Raw genomic sequence first — 17,557 nt, forward strand, 5'->3', positions numbered from 1 at the left:
AGGATCCCTGAAGCTGTTGCCATCCTCAAGAGATTGTCTTTCCACTTCTAGGCTTTTGCTGAAGGCCAGTCTCTTCTTTTGTTAATGACCAGTACTTCTTTGACAGTCAGATGTCCCAAATGAACATGATGACCTGCAAAGTATCCTTACTAGCCTAAGAGTTTGGAAAGCACAACCTCCAAAGAAACAGAGGTACCATATTTCCTTAACCCGTATGGTAAATGGGAGATAGGGTTAGCTCCCTACCCTGCACTCAGAATCTAAAGTTATTCTTACCTCAAATCTCTGAGGAAGGAAAAAACAATGAGGTAAGTCATTCCAAGAAACTATCACTATCTCTATACCTCCTGACCCACTTGTCCTTCTGACTCCTCAGTCAACTGGCAGACTTTTCATTATATACAATAGTAGTTTTTCAGGAATAGCTGGTTGGAAATAGGCTCCCCTGAACTTGCCATATGGTCAGTAGTCACTCAGACTGGAACAATGTAGGGAAATATCTGCAGATGGTCTGGACTGGAACTAGACATAGAATATCTGCACATTCTTAAGGAACTGAGGAGTCATTGGTGAGTTTTCCCACTACACTAGGAATGTGGAAATGAGCTCTTCACTCCTACCATGTATAGGGCATTGTGCCAGACGTAAGACATTTTGCCAGTCATTAAGTCATCTATCCTAAGCCATCCATCCATCCATTAAGTTGTCCTCTGCTAACATGGCTCTCTTCTGTCTTTAAAAACTCTACTCAAAACTGATATGACCCATATAAGCTCCTATACAAAAGAGAGTGGACATATGGTGGACAGTGCTGATGAAATCAGAATCAGGAATCAAATAAGCAAGCACAAGTAAAAATTTACTAAGTGTCTGTTATGTTACAGGCTCTGAGAATGTAAAGACAAAAGTGATATATTCTTTGTGCTTAAGGAGATTGCATTCTAACCAAAGAGATTGTACATCCATCCATAAATATATGTAAAATACATGTGTATATATGTATGTGTGTGTTTAAATTCTACCCCCAAGATTAGTTATGAAATCATAAGCTTGTCATTAATCTGAGTCTTAGTTGCCTCATCTATTAAATGGAGATAAAAATACTTATAGTATTTTTCACTTTGAAAATGTTAAAAGTACCCAAATAGATATTAGTTATTGTTATTAACAAGCATTCATTCATCTAGTTTCTGATTGAAGACTTCCAATAAGAAGGAACTCACTATCTCCTGAAGCAGCCTATTCCACTTTTGGATGGCTTTCATTGTTTGGAAGTTGTTTCTGATATTAAGCCAGAATTTGCCTCTCTGCTGCTTCCATCTATCCATCCCATTTCTGTACTCTGGGGATTAGAACAGGTCTAATCCTTTTTTCAAATAGCCTTTCAAATACTTGAAGATATCTATAATGCTTCCCCCAAGTCTTCTCTTCTCCAGGATACATACACATTCTCATTTCCTTTGACTGATCTTCCTATAGCTTTAACATTAGCATTTTCATGATCCTGGTTGCCTTCTTCTGGATACTTTCCATCTTAACCATCCTTTTATTAAAAAGTAGTGACCAGATCTGTATAGAATATTCTTGATATGGGCTGCCCAGGGCAGATTGAATTCATTTGACTACTCTAACACACTGCCAACTCATATTGATCTAGAAGTTCACTAACTTTAGAATCTTTTTCAGAAAAACTGTCAGTTTGCCGTATCTTCCCCATCTTGTAACTATGAACTTGATTTACTGGATGCAAATGTCAGAATCTACATTTATTCCTATTAAATTTGATCATATTTGATTTGGTCTGATATTCTAGCTTATCAAGACCTGGAATTCTGAGTGTACTGTAGGGTTTTACCTATTCTTCCCAGCTTTTTTTGTTATCTGCAAATTATGCCAGCTTGGGGGCAGCTAGGTGGCACAGTGGATAAAGCATCAGCTCTGAAGTCAGGAGGACCTGAGTTCAAATCTGGCCTCAGACACTTAACACTTCCTAGTTGTGTGACCCTGAGCAAGTCACTTAACTCCAATTGCCTAAGAAAAAAAAAATTATACCAACATGTCATATAGGCCTTTCTTCAAGTTATTAATTAAGATATTAAATCAACCTGGATCCAAGGAGGAATCCATAAGGCCTTTCATTGGAAACCTCTTTTCATGTAGACATTGAACTGTTAATGACTTCTTTTGCATCTGCTCATCTAACCTACTTCAAATCCATTTTTTATTGTCTCACTTATATCCATCTTTTTTTTTCTCCCACAAGAATTGCATAAGAATTATTGATCACAAAATAGAAGATTTTGATTACATCAAATTAAAAATCTTTTTTACAAACAAAACTAATGCAAACAAGATTAAAAGGGAAGTAACAAATTGGGAAAATATTTTTACAATTAAAGGTTCTGATAAAGGTCTCATTTCCAAAATATATAGAGAACTGACTCTAATTTATAAGAAATCAAACCATTCTCCAATTGATAAATGGTCAAAGGATGTGAACAAACAATTTTCAGATGACGAAATTGAAACTATATCCACTCATATGAAAGAGTGTTCCAAATCACTACTGATCAGAGAAATGAAAATTAAGACAACTCTGAGATATCACTACACACCTGTCAGATTGGCTAAGATGACAGGAACAAATAATGATGAATGTTGGAGGGGATGTGGGAAAACTGGGACACTGATAAATTGTTGGTGGAGTTGTGAAAGAATCCAACCATTCTGGAGAGTGATTTGGAACCATGCCCAAAAAGTAATCAAACTGTGCATATCTTTTGATCTAGTAGTGCTACTACTGGGCTTATATCCCAAAGAAATACTAAAGAGGGGAAAGGGACCTGTATGTGCCAAAATGTTTGTGGCAGCTCTTTTAGTAGTGGCTAGAAACTGGAAGATGAATGGATGCCCATCAATTGGAGAATGGTTGGGTAAATTATGGTATATGAAAGTTATGGAATATTATTGTTCTGTAAGAAATGACCAGCAGGAGGAATACAGAGAGGCTTGGAGAAACCTACATGAACTGATGCTGAGTGAAATGAGCAGAACCAGGTGATCATTATACACTTCAACAACAATACTATATGAGGATGTATTGAAGTGGATTATTTTCAACATAAAGAAGATCCAATTCACTTCCAGTTGATCAATGATGGACAGAAACAGCTACACCCAGAGAAGGAACACTGGGAAGTGAATGTAAACTGTTAGCACTACTGTCTATCTACCCAGGTTACTTATACCTTCGGAATCCAATTCTTACTGTGCAACAAGAAAATTGGATTTACACACATATATTGTATCTAGGTTATATTGTAACACATTTAATATGTATGGGATTGCCTGTCATCTAGGGGAAAGAATAGAGGGGGGGAGGGGAAAATTTGGAAAAATGAATACAAGGGATAATGTTGTAAAAAAATTACTCATGCATATGTACTGTCAAAAAATTATAATTATAAAATTAATAAGAAAAAAAAGAATTGTATAAGAGACTTTATCCAATACTTGCTAAAATTCAGGCATATTATATTTAGGGTATTCCTTAATTTCCTTTTTAGTAATTGTCAAAAACAGAAATAAGTTTATTCTGGTGTGACCTGCTCTTGATAAAGCTATGCTGGCTCTTTGGATTCACTATTTTCTTCACTCACCTTTCCTTTAATAGTCAGTTATAGAATTTCACCTGGAATCAAAGTCAAGTCCAGAGATGATAGAATCTTGCCCTTTCTAAAAATCAGAACACCAATGTTCATCCTCAGTCCTACAATGTGTTGCCCATTCTTCCCAGTTTTTAGAGTTTATTGATCGTGGTTCATCAGTCTCATCTATTTGTTCTTTCAGTATCCCCAAAATGTAGGACATCTGAACTTGTAACTTGGACTCAAGAAAGCATTTCAACTCTCTTTGGTCATGCTTGCTGTGTCCTTCCCTTCCAAAGAGCATTCTCAGCAAAGAAAGTGGAAGGATAACAACAATTGGAGAGCTCTGCTTTCTCGTGCTCTCTCAGGTGTCATCCATTCTTTAGCTTTCATTTTGTTCCCAGTTTGTCTTTGGCATCCTTTTCTGTCTCCAGTTCATCTTGAGCTTTAGCATTTGTGACAAACATTTTCTGTCCTCTTGGACAATGGAGTAGAGGAACCAGAAATAAAAAGGCAATGTGAGTCCAAAAGGGCCTTCCTTCAATCTAAATATTAGAGTTTTTATAACCCCATTTACTGGATGTTCTAAGGCTGTGTGGGTACCAGGAAGAGGGAGAGAGAAACATGGTGCTTTCTTATCACATAAGCTGCTTAATTATGTTAATGAGATCTTAAAAGCAGGATTGGCCACAGATAATTTATAATTCCCATAATTGGCTGGTGAATAATATAAATGGCCTCTTCTTTCCAAAGGGGAGGAGATCAGCAGGATACCATTTAAGAAATTGCCTGAAGCTTCCAATGACCTTATACTGCTTTCTTTTGCAAAAGCTCACCTTTTAACATTTTTTTCTTTTAATATAAACATTCTCCTGGTAATGCTACATGGATGTGAATCTGGGAGGATATTACAGTTTCAGAAAGATAAAAATTTTCAGGGATCCTAAAGGCACTGGGGGAAAAAATGGTGGGTATAAATAAGTTGCAGCTCATTACCAAAGATAACTTGACTCATCAAAGACATATGTGCCTAGAAAAGGAGGTGGGTCATCCTGTGTCAAGAATGAAAGATAGCAGATCGACATCATGTGTTGCATTAGCATCTGGGAAATATTGAGAGCTAAAAAGAGATTTCATTATATTGGTAGACTCCATTATAGTAGATCTCTGGAAAGATATAGACAAAAATTGCTCAGGAAGAGAAGTACTGAATGGCTCAGAAAGAATATCTACATTGATGAAATTTTAGTTATACTGAAGTATGATCCATATCATATAAATAAGCCTCAAGGAGAACTTTAAAAGCCCTTCAACAAGGCCCCAACCAATCGCATGGAGCTCATCATTTTGTTAGAGGAGTTAGACACACACACACATATATACACTTGTGTTCATATGTATATGTATATGTATATATATATGTATATATATATATACACATACACATTTATCTATGTGTGTATATGTAGATATATAGATATATACACATATATTTTAAATTTGTGTGTGTGTATGTGTGTAAAACTCCCACCCATCCTTTAAAATAAATTTCAAATCCAAGATGTCTTCCATCTTCCATCTGCCAGCCCAGAGTAAGTATATGTCGTCTAAACTATTTTGGTAGTCATCAGCTCTACTATTCATCTTATATCTAGCATATTCATTCATCAACCATTCATTCATTTATTCATTTATCCATTCAAACTCATGGGTCCTTTCTTACCCTTGATGAAAACAAACAAGCCAAATTAATGAAGCAAGGTAGTTTATCTTAATTTTATTTACATGTGAATATTTTACATATATACATGTCTTTCTATATATAGAAATATTTCTCATATATAGGTGTATATATACACACATATATGTATATATATATATATATATATATATATATATATATATATATATATATATATATATGAGATAGAGACAGAAACAGTGACAAAGAGACAGAGACAGAGAGAAGCTACCTACCTAAGTCCAATTCTTATCCTATATATATAAAGATATATATGCATATATATATATATATCTTAATAGTTTACAGCAGATCATGCAGATTACTGGCTCTTAATAATCCTTTATGCCAATAAAGACCACTGAGCCTTGAATGGACTCCAATTTCACTTAGTTTCTGGCCATTCTACCCCTCCACCCTGCTTTTCAGAAGGGATCCCTAATAGAGATAGTACTGTTAAGGAAAGTCTTCTCTGAGCCAAATTCAGCTACTTGTCACTATAGAGGTAAAGATACTATCAGTATTTAGTATAGATTGCATTTTGTTGTGAGATATGTTTTAATACATCCAAGTGCCAAATTCATTAGCATGGTGTATGCTTTTCATTGGTAGAGACTGTAACCTGTCTATTTCCTTTTATCTTAAAGGATTCTTGTCCTTTTTTTTTTCCCCATAAATTATCCATTAAGGATCCACCTAGCTAGAGGCCTTCCTGTGGTTTTGTTAATATTGTGTAGATGCCAGAACAGTACTGTTGGTTATCCCTTACTCTTACTACATGACTACTTTATCTTCTTGTTATTTACTTAGTGCTTAAAGGCCTACAAAGCACGTTTTAGGGGCATATTTAGAGACTCATTACTTCCCCAACCTCTTAAGGTTGGGAACCAGGTATTATTTATCCTTTTTTCCTTTATTCCCTGTACAGAGGAAAATACCCATTCAAAGAAGGTAATGATGATATAATAATAATAATTTACATTTACAAAATGTAGTGAATAGATCTCTGGATCTGGAATCAGGAAGACCTTAGTTCAAATCCAGCCTCATTTAATTAGTAGCTATGGTACCCTGGGCAAATAAATCACTTCACTTCTGTCTACCTCAATTTCCTTAAATATAAAATGAAGTTACTAATAGCACAACCCAGGGATGTTGGGCTGATCAAATGACCTAACATTTGAGGAAGCACTTAGCACAGGGCCTAGCACATAGCAAGGATTATATAAAGGCTTGTTTTTTTTTCTTTTCTTTCTTCCTCCCTCCCTCTCTCCTTGCTTCCTTCCTTCCCTCTGCATAAATTCTTATTTGTACCTCACAATAACCCAGTGAGGCAGCAGAAGATTCTAGTCTTTTTATTTTATAGCTGGATAAAGGAAGGCTCAGATAGCTCAAGAGATATATTCAGGGATACACTGCTAGTAAATGGTAGAACCAGGCCTTTAAATTCAGATCTTCTGATTCCATGCTTATCACACCACACTGTCTAAATTCCAGCTATCCCCCCATCTAGTGATTGGGGGATAATTGATTAATAAACATAGCCAATTAGGCAAATAATAACAAACATCTTCACGCCCCAAATATACTTGTTATAAGATGAAATAAACTCTTCAGGAGGACCTGGGCGAGCTGGCATGGGAGAAGGGCATCTGGGTGCAGTTTTTTGCATCTCAGTCATGTGCATGACAGAGAAGGAATGGTGCTTCTATTCTTTGAAGCCTTAAGCCCCAGAATTCCAGGACATTCAATGGAGAGTTCCGTTACAAGGACAGTTAGGTGGCTCAGGAGTTAGAGCGTTGGGCCTGGAGTCAGGAAGATCTGAATTTGAACACTTTCCAGCAGTGTGACCCTGGGCAAGTCACTTAATCCTCTCTGCCTCAGTTTCCTCATCTGTAAAATAAACTCACAAAGGAAACTGCAAACCATCCAGTATCTTTGTCAAGACAGACAAATTGGGGGTCCCCCAAAAAATAAGAAACAACTGAAACAAGTGAACAATCTTTTCTTTACAAGCATAATTAGAAAGAACATTGGATTTAGTTTCAGAACCAAGTTTGAAAACTAGCTAGCAACCTATGTGACTTTGGCACTTCCCTGGGGTTCAACTTCCTTATCTGTGAAATAAGGGATTTGGGGGCAGCTAGGAGAGAGGGCTCAGTGGAGAGAGCGCCAGCCCTGAAGTCCCGAGGACCTGGGTTCAAATCTAATCACAAGACACTTAGCAATTCCTAGCTGTGTCACCCTGGGCAAGTCACTTACCTCCGAAGGCCTCAGCAAATAATAATAATAATAATAAATATAATAAAGATAAGATAAGAAGATAACAAAAGAAATAAGGGGTTTGGACTAGATGACCAAATCCCCTACTAGTTGCAGGGCTCTGGGCGCTCTTTAAGCTTCGCTTTACTCGTCTGTAAGTGGAGATGAGAATGCATCCCCTGCAACTTCACAGAACTTAGGACTGGCAAGGCCCTTGTGGATATGTCGGAGCCCCGGAGCTCTTGCCTTCCTTAGTTCCCCATCCCCTGGCAGAAATGAGGGATTCAAACAGAAATCTTCCCACCAAAAGTCCAGTGTGCTTCCCACGTCTCCAAGACGTGAGGGGGAGAATCCCATGAGATAAAGGAGGTAAAGTGCTTTGTAAACCTGCGCATGTTATGTCAACACGAGAAGGCTATTAGCGGTTTCTTCCGTGGAACCAGGCTCTGCTCGGTCGCGGTCTTTGTTGCAGCCCTTTGCTCCTGTCTTTGTTTGTGGCAGGCTTCCTTTCGGCCGCTGGAGGGCTCTCCAGACAGAGGATGCCGAGCGGCTCCCGGGGCTGCCGGCCCTTTCAGCTCCGCTCCAGATTTATGAGGTTGCAGTGTTTCCCACAAATCCGCTTTAACTCAGGAGAGTATCAGACGAAGGAATGTTTCTTATATTTAGGCTCTTAAGCAGAAAGAGACCTCTATTTGGGGAACAGACTTTGGATTACAGTCTATTCACAGCTGCGACTGAAGGTGCTAAACTTGGGTACAGACAATGATGCTGCAGAATTCACTTAAGGCTGGGATCAGTAGGAGGTGACTTCTTTAACAGCGAGAACTCCCAGCCCCCTGCGTTTGCTGTACATATTACATTGTTATGGGTGGGGATAGGGATTGCGTTAATAATAATGGAACAATATGGTGGAGTAGTAAGAGTCCTCGCCCTAAAGCCAGACCTTTGTTTGAATACCGGCTCCTACCCTCGCTAGCTGTGGAATCATGCGCAAGTCTAATAATCACGGGTCTCTCTGAGCATTAATTCTTCATCTATAAAATGAGGATGAATGGGTAGCAAGGAGGAGTGGATAGAAGGCTGGACGTGGAGGCAGGAAGGTATGGGTTCAAGGGCTGTCTCTGACACATTAGAAACTGTATCTTTTTTTGCCAGTCTGAATGAATGGTTCCGATTCTGCATCAGTGGAGGGAGTTTGCACACTGGAAGTCCTATACACTACTATAATAACATCTCCCTCTTTACAAAGAAATGAGGATGATAATACTTCACCTACTTCAAAGAGTTGCTGGAAAGAAAATGTTTTATACATTTCAATATAAATGTGACTTTTCTATGAATAACAAGAAGAGCTATATAACATGATGGTTTGAGGTCTGGTTTTGGAGAAAGAAGCGTCTGAATTTAATTTCTGTCCTATCACATGTTGGCTGTGCAGACAAGGGAGAGCCACGACATCTCAGTTCTCAACACTGTTCTCTAAGACTGTTCATTACCAAGAACTTTTTTAACTGCTTTGGTGGAGGGAGGTTCTAAGCTGTAAGTTCCCTACATTGATGTAATTCTAAGTCTGGGAAAAAAAATAATAAAGTGTAAGAAATCTTAACCCAATTTCTTTCCCCTCCCCATGATAGTTTATTTTTTCAAATACATGCAAAGATAGTTTTCAACATTCACCTTGTGTTCTAAATTTTTCTCCTTTCCATCCCTCTTTCCCTTTCACCCCTTCCCCAAGATGGCAAGCCATCTGATCTGAAAGAATTTGGGAAGAGTGGGTTCCATAACCCTACGAGGTACAAAATCACCAATATTTATTTGCGCATCACTCTTTCTCTTCCTAAACTTTTCCCTTATTGTTTGAACCCAGTCTTGAGACATTGCTTTGCTGACTGTTGACAAAACAGTCCTGATTCCTGAGATCAAAGGTGTTGCTACAACAGGGAAAAACACCATATCTATCCTCCTACTGATCAAAGCAGGGACCTGTCTATATGACACAAACCCAGATTCAAATGAGAAAAAGTAGCAAGAAAAGGAGAAGGCTCAGTCAGCCACCAGGCTCTCCTATTTCTGTAAAACAAAGGAAATCCATTGGAAACATGCAGCCCTAGCTCTGGCTGGCTTTGAGTAAGACCAAAATGAAGTCTTAAGGTCAGAAGGCTTCCAGGCTTAGAAAAAAAGGAACTTAATCCTGCTGGTTTGTCCGGTGTCCTTGGCCTTGTCATCCCCCTCTGAGCCTGAGCAGCTGCAGGTGACAGATTGATGTGTAGGCTGCTTTGAAGAGCTTTTTTTGGGGGGGGAGGAAGGGACCAAAAACCTAAATACACAGATCTATAGAAACAGATGCTGTTGATGTGCCCAGCAGAGAGATAGCAAGTGGAGGAGGAATTGTAGGAGGCAAGAACTGGTCTGAACTTTCATCTAATTTGTCCAGCTACAAAATGGGAACAAAGAACCTTATTCTCTGCTCCCCTGATTGGAGATCAGGCTTCTGTAAACATGCACAGGGCCGCTCATCCTAAGTTTATTGGGGGAGGAATTGGGGCAAGGGAGGTTTAAAAATCCTCCTCCATAGCAGTTTCTATCCCCTTCACTCAGAGAGTTCCCATTCCACAAGCACAGCAATGACAGCTAGGCAGATTAATCCTATCAGGTTTGCGCCATTCATCCAAAAAGCTCAAATGCAATAACTAATAAGTAATAATAGTTTTTATTTATACATGACTTTAAGGATTACAAAGTGCTTTATACACATTATCATTTTTGATCCTCCAATAACCTCCATAGAACAAAATCAGAAGGTCACCCAAATGGCAGTGGAAAGACACATGATGGATGTGAATAGGCTGTCTAGCCCATGACTAGTGGTTATTTGTGCTGGAGAAATAGTGTAAATGATTTCATCAAGAAGTGGGGAATATAGGAAGAAAGAGGAATCAAAGGATCAGCCCAAGTTCTTCTTGGGAAGGGAATACAAAAAAGACCTAGAGGGGCTGTAGAACATTGGCTAGATCCTTTTATGCACGTTAATAGAAAAAGGATCACCTAGGAGGAGAAGGCAAGTCACAATCCTGTGAGTTAGGTAATGCAAGTATTGTTATCTTTAAAATATATATATTTATTTATTTGTTTTTACAAGTGAGGAAACTGAACTGTCAAGATATGAAGGGACTTGTCTAAATCTCCCCAGCTATCAAGTAGAAGAACTAAGATATAAATAGGCATACCTATTCCAAGTCTTGGGCTCATTTATTTAGAGCTGGAAGGAATCATTAGTTCAAACTCAGTTTGCAGATGAGGAAACTGAGGCTAGGAGAGGTTAAATAACTTGATTAAGCAACTAGCAGTTAGATAATAAATATTAGAATTGCTATTTGAATCCAGATCCCCAATTCCAAACTCAGTATTCATTTCAGTGACTCTCATCGAGTGCAATTGTTTCCAAAGAGTTTGCAGGAAGTTAGAGAAGAGGATTCTCCCTGTCCCTCTGCCTGTTGAAAGTCATCTTTCCCTCCTCAGATTTTCCTATAAATTATAGAAAACTTGTCAGATGGTTTTGATAGAAGAAATTTCTATATTGGGTATTCCCTGTATTGTTGCGATCCTAGGTCTAGAAAAAAATTAAAAATACGAGCATTTTGTATCTCTCTTGTACTGTCATCACATTTTTGCACCACACACATCCTTCCAGTTGCTGCCCCTTGGGAAACTCTGAGAGTTGGAATTGTGGTGCTTCCCATCGTTGCATCTCCTGCTCTGATCACAAGGTCACACACATAGTAGGTGCTGAAAAAATTTGCTGGATTAAACTATGAAATTGCTCTTTAGTATATGAGTGCCACAGAGGGATTAGTGTTACCCAGCTGGTGCTTGGCAGAATTTAAAAGAAAGCCTTGGCATACATATTCTACCCCAGGTCTTTAGCCATTAGACGAACCCTTCATGAGATCTAAACTAATCACAAATCACTCCTAGAATATTGATGAGGCTCACAAATGCAGGCCCCTCTCATCACTTACACGTATACTTATTAAAGGGTTCCAAACCAATATGGGACAGGAAGCAGTGTGGATGAGTGGGCCAGAGCATCCTCTGGCAGTAAATCCCTAAAAAGAAGCGTCTGGTCTAGATTCCATCCTCCAGTAACTGAGAGACTTTGGACAATTTGTTTACCCTTCTGGACCTCACTATAAAAAGAATAATTCTAGACCTCTAATCTCCCTTCAGTCTCTACCGTTCTATGAGTCTGGGGGCAGAGCAGAAGCCTTGTGAGACAGGGAGAGCTAGGACTTAGGACTCGGACTAGGTTTGAGTCCACGGACCTGGCTAATTATTTAGAATCTGGACCACCGCGGCGAATGAGCGTGCTTGGGTACACATCCGGGATCACCTCAACCCAGAACGACTCCAACCCGCATGGAGTGCTGCGGAACTCATGGATCATGGCGCTGTGCGGGGATGGGATGGAATAAAAATGCAGTAAATGTTAGGATCACGGAATTTGGGGCTGGAGGAAAGGAAGAGAATCCGAAGCACAGCCCGGGCTTAGAGCGGTGTGACCCAGGGGTGAGCAGCACAGCTGGGGATTGCACACAGGTCTTAAAGCCTCACACTCAGCTTCTTTGCCCCTCTGCAGGCGTTTTCTCTGGTCCTCTGCCCGAATGCTTTCTCTGAGGGGGAGAGCCCTTTGTTGCCGAGAGGTCCACAATTCCGGACTTTCGGCCTCTTTTCTTGAGGGACGGGCAGGATCATTTTGTGGAAAAATACCCCGGAAAGGCCAGACGTTGCCCCAGACCTCAAGGTCAGCGATCCTCACCTGTTGACCAGTCTCATTTTCTGAGTGGGTGGCAACCTGCATTGTTAGGAATGCCTGCCTTCCTGCACCGAGCCCAGCAGATGGCACTCGCGAGCAAGCTCGCTTCCCTCAGCGCCTGTGCCCGGCTAAAGCAAAACAGATGTTTTCATCATTTCTGGGCCTGGCATGTGACTCGCAGTTCAGCAACGTGCCGACATAACCCAGAGTTTAGTGTCTCCCCCTCCTCTGCCGCCTCCCTCCACCCCATAAAAAACAACAAAAACCAATAACCATCCACCACACACACACACTCACTGCCATCTATGAAGCCCTGGCAAACGCCCACTTTAATGGCAGGGACGCAGGAGCCCTCCTGTAGCCAACCTGTGCTCCGTAATTGGAAGGTTCTTTTTTAGAAAATAGGCAGAAGCAGCGAGACTTGCTGTCTTTATACAGAGGGCTGGGGAAAGCTCAGGCCTTTTTAAAATAGGCCTGGCCGGGCTGGAGAAGCTCTCTGCACGGAGCCGGCCTCTCAGAACAAAAACCGGCCACAGCAGCATCCACCCCAGGGGCGGCGGGGAGGTGGCTCCCTGTCCCGGCCGCCCATCACGGTAGATGGCAGCATCGGCCCGGTCTCCCTGCCGGCCAGCCGGAGAGCTGGGCCCTTTTACTTTCTGTGGCCTCAAAATGATTTGTTCCAGATGAGTTCTTGCAATTGTAATATTTGGTTTAACCCAATCTGTTCTGATTGCGTCAGTATGAGTTCAAACACCGCCGTCTGAAGTCTAACTATACATCAGAGGCAAGGGTTTTTTTTTTTTGGGGGGGGTGTCAACATTCCCCAATCCTTTGAACGAATAAAAACCCCCGGAGGTCAAGTTGCCCCCAAAAAGGAGGATTTGGGGTGGGGGAGGCAGGAGAGAGAGAACTGGGGAAATTCAGGGGCGGGAGGAACAATAGAACTCTGTCGGCTGAGGGCTGCTAGAGGGGAACTGAATTTATTTGTTGAACTAGGAAGGGACCTCTGGACTCTTTGAAGGTTAGAGCAAATAAGCAAAACTGGTGGGCATTTTGTTTTCTAAGAGAAGAGCACTTCAAGTCACGTAGGCTGCTATTGTAAGACACAAAACACGCACTGTCTGGTGGCTGGGCCTCGGCTTAATGCTCCGCTCGCCTTTCGGGAGGGGAGGGGGCCGTCGCTTTTAACCCACGGCTTGCAGCCGCCCTCTCGGCCGCAGCGCCTCAGTGCTCCGGAGAGCCGGGCTGGGTTTCCTAAGGACACCGACCCCGAGTCCCCAAATGACACAACTAGAGCAGGGAAGGCGTCCTGCAGCCTTCCAGCCCGCTTCTCTGGCATTTTGGCGACGGGGACGGCTTAGATTCCACAAGTGTCTTGTAAACAGCCACGCTGCCGCCATTTATCGCTCTCCATCTCCTAGTGTCTATCTGCAGGGGGAGGAAGCCGAGGCTGGCTGCCACCTTCGGGAACCGGGTCTCTCTCTCCGGGCCGAGGCAGGTCGTACAGCAGGGTCAGGCGGGGCGAAAGGCCTCCCTCAGCGTGGCGGGGCAGGCCGGCAGAATTCGGAGAGGTGACCCAGCGGTCCTACCTGCTGCCTTTCTGCACAAGCCCTTAGACAATAAAGAGCAACTTGCTCCCATGAGCCGAGATGGAACAACCCGGCTCCGGTGGAACAGGCTCGGCCAAGCTAGTTCCCCTCCCTTTTCTTTCTTTCTTTCTGTCTTTTTTTTTTTTTTTTTTTTTTGAATCCGTGCTCAAATTCTTCCAATGCCTCTCCCAAGGTCGCGGAAAGTTAGTGAGATTCCTGCTAGCCTGACAACAGGGGACTTGCCTTTCCTCTCCAGGTCTCTGGCTCGACATGGTAATGATCAAAAGCCAGCGCCCGTCTAACAGATGCTTAATGTCCTGCCTGACGGGAGAGAGTGGCTGGAGCGCTGTCTGGATCTGCTGGACAATCAGAGTGAGCAGCCATCTTGTCAGGTGGGGCTCGGTTTGAGGGGAAAAGAAGGAAGGACCTTTTCTTTCGCCTTTGGCAGCACCTGGGCAGGGGAGCGACACCCCCTCAAAGCTTGCGGGGCCACCGCGTGGCGTGGCCGGGCCCTTGGGTCATTCCACTTCTTTTTAAGTGCAAAAAACTCAGACTTCCCTGTTGGTCATCAAGCACATCCTAGACTGGTCTCAGAGGGAGGCCCACCTTGATGCAGGGAAGTGACCCGGTGCCAACACCTGATGTGGGAGGCTCTGAGGGTAGAGCTTGCAGACAGATGTGTGTGTGTGTGTGTGTGTGTGTGTGTGTGTGTGTGTGTGTGTGTGTGAAGAACCGAAAGGGTGTGTCTGTATGTGTATATCTGAGGTAGGATGGCACCCTCCAAAGACTTGGGGCCCTTTATATGATGGGGGAAGACCCTAAAGTCAAATCTTACACAAAATTCAAAGGATGTCGGAGAAGCAATGTGGAATGAGCCCTCCCTCCTACTCCTGACGCTTATTACCTTTCAATCTTGTTTTTTTTTTTAAATTTTTAATAACAGCTTTTAATTTTCAAAAGACATGCAAAGATAGTTTTCAACACTCACCCTTGCAAAACCTTGGGTCCCAAATTTTTTTCCCTCCCTTCCCATCCTCCCCTCCCCTAGACAGCAAGTAATCCAATATAGGTTAAATACATGCCCTAGCAATCTTGTTGGTCAGGCACGCCTGACTCTTGTGACCCCCCTGGACCATATTTTCCATGGGGTTTTCTTGGCATAGATACTGGAGTGGTTTGCCACTTCTTTCTCTTGTGAATTAAAGCCAACAAGGTTTCAGTGACTTAGCCAAGTAGTGAGGGTTTGGGGCTGCATTTGAACCCAGATCTTCTGATTCCAGACCCAGAATTTTAGCTGCCCTATCTACCTGTGTGATCTTGTACAAGTCACCTAACTTCTGTCTGTGTTTCTTCCTTCATAAAATAAGGGGAGTAAAGCAGGGCAGGGCTTCTTTTTTAAAAAATAGCTTTTAATTTTTCAAAATATATGCAAAGATAGTTTTTAACATTCATCCTTGCAAAACCTTGTTTTTTCTGCCTCATTCCCTCCTCCTCCCCCCTGCTAGACAGTAAGTGCTCCAATATAGGTTAAACATGTGCAATTCTTCTAAACATTTCCACATTTATCATATTTAGCAAGAAGAATCAGATTAAAAGGGGAGAAAATGAGAAAGAAAAAAAAACAAGCAAGGAAACAACAATAACAACAGAAAAGGTGAAAATACAATGTTAGGATCCATATCATCTCTCTCTCTCTCTCTCTCTCTCTCTCTCTCTCTCTCTCTCTCTCTCTCTCTCTCTCTCTCTCCATTACAAGACTGTTGGAATCAGGGCAGGGCTTTTAAAATTATTTCCACTTGCTACCCTTTTTTGCCTGAGATATTTTTATGTGGCCCCAGGTATATAGGGATATATACCAATCAAATAATAAATACTAATACTAATAATAAAATCACAATTTACTAATAATAGTAATAATATACTAATTAGTAATAATACGAATGGCACTAATAAGAGATCATAATTCAGCTAAGAAACCTCTTATGGGGACACAACGTATAGTTTAAGAAGCTAGAGACCAGATGACCTCAAAGGCCCCTTTCTGCTCGATATCTATGAGAACATGATGGGGAAAATGCCATCCCTGAGATTTAGGAAAGAACACATATCCTAAAACTCGTTTGCATCCTTTTGGTCCCAGGAACCTTTCCCTTTTCTTCTTCTTCTTCTTCTTCTTCTTCTTCTTCTTCTTCTTCTTCTTCTTCTTCTTCTTCTTCTTCTTCTTCTTCTTCTTCTTCTTCTTCTTCTTCTTCTTCTTCTTCTTCTTCTTCTTCTTCTTCTTCTTCTTCTTCTTCTTCTTCTTCTTCTTCTTCTTCTTCTTCTTCTTCTTCTTCTTCTTCTTCTTCTTCTTCTTCTTCTTCTTCTTCTTCTTCTTCTTCTTCTTCTTCTTCTTCTTCTTCTTCTTCTTCTTCTTCTTCTTTTTTTTTTTTTCTGTCCTGCTTTTTAACCTCTCCTCCCTCCTCTCCCACTGATGACTGACTGAGGCAGCTACCTCCCCAATCCAGCCAAGGTAGGTCAGTGTCTTTCTTCTTACATTCCACCCAAACTCATCTATTTGGTGCAACACAGCAACAACCATGAACCCTGTGGAATTTGGAGAGACTAGTCTGCCTTTTATTTGGGGAATTTTACTCTTTGCCAGTGGAAATAAATTATGAAGATTAAATTATTAAAAATAAGAATCATTCCTCGAATTTCCCTTATATAGCACTTTTGCTTCCAAAACACCTTTGTACCCATTATCTCAATTGTCACACAGCCTTGGGAGGGAGGAATGGTGGGAGTTGTTTACAATGTTTTAAATACGGGGAAAGTGAGAAGCAGAAGTTAAATTCCTAATTCAAGGTCACAGAAGTATTATCAATGGTGAAGGCAAAATTAAAACTCACATCTCTTGCTTAATTAGCCTGAGGCTCATTCCATGAGCTCATCTGATTACTCTTAACCAAGTTCTTTGGACTGCTGCCCAATAAGGCGATTTTCTCCTTAATCTTTGCCACTTTCACTTGCCTTTGCAACAGCTTAAGGAAACATCCTCTCAGAAACTCAGCAAGCTGACGCTCACAGAGCTGGACTATTCAGTCCATTTTAACAGATGAAGAAACCGAGTTTACACAGGGGGATGGCTTATCCCACCTCATGCTCAAACATGCATACTCCCAATGTAGTTCCATTGTATCTCATTACCTACTGAGTGCAAATCTAGCCTAGTAGTTGTGTGACCCTGGGCACTTAAACTCTTTATGCCTCAATTTTCTTAGCTGCAGAGTGGGGATAAGATTAGCATGTGGCTCAAAGGGTTATTGTAAGGATCAACTGATAGAATATTTGTAAAGGACCTGGCACAGAGCCTTAATAAAAGCTTGTTCCTATCTCACTCTTTCTTTGGGAGTTTCTATTCTCAAGTAGCTAAGAACCTTTCTTCAAAGCTTTCACTAATTGAAAGAGTAAGGGAGCAGATGACAATAATTAAAAATAGCCAACATTTATATAGTGTTTTAAATTT

This window comes from Sminthopsis crassicaudata, chromosome 3 (genome assembly GCF_048593235.1).
Source record: "Sminthopsis crassicaudata isolate SCR6 chromosome 3, ASM4859323v1, whole genome shotgun sequence".
Classification (NCBI taxonomy): domain Eukaryota; kingdom Metazoa; phylum Chordata; class Mammalia; order Dasyuromorphia; family Dasyuridae; genus Sminthopsis; species Sminthopsis crassicaudata.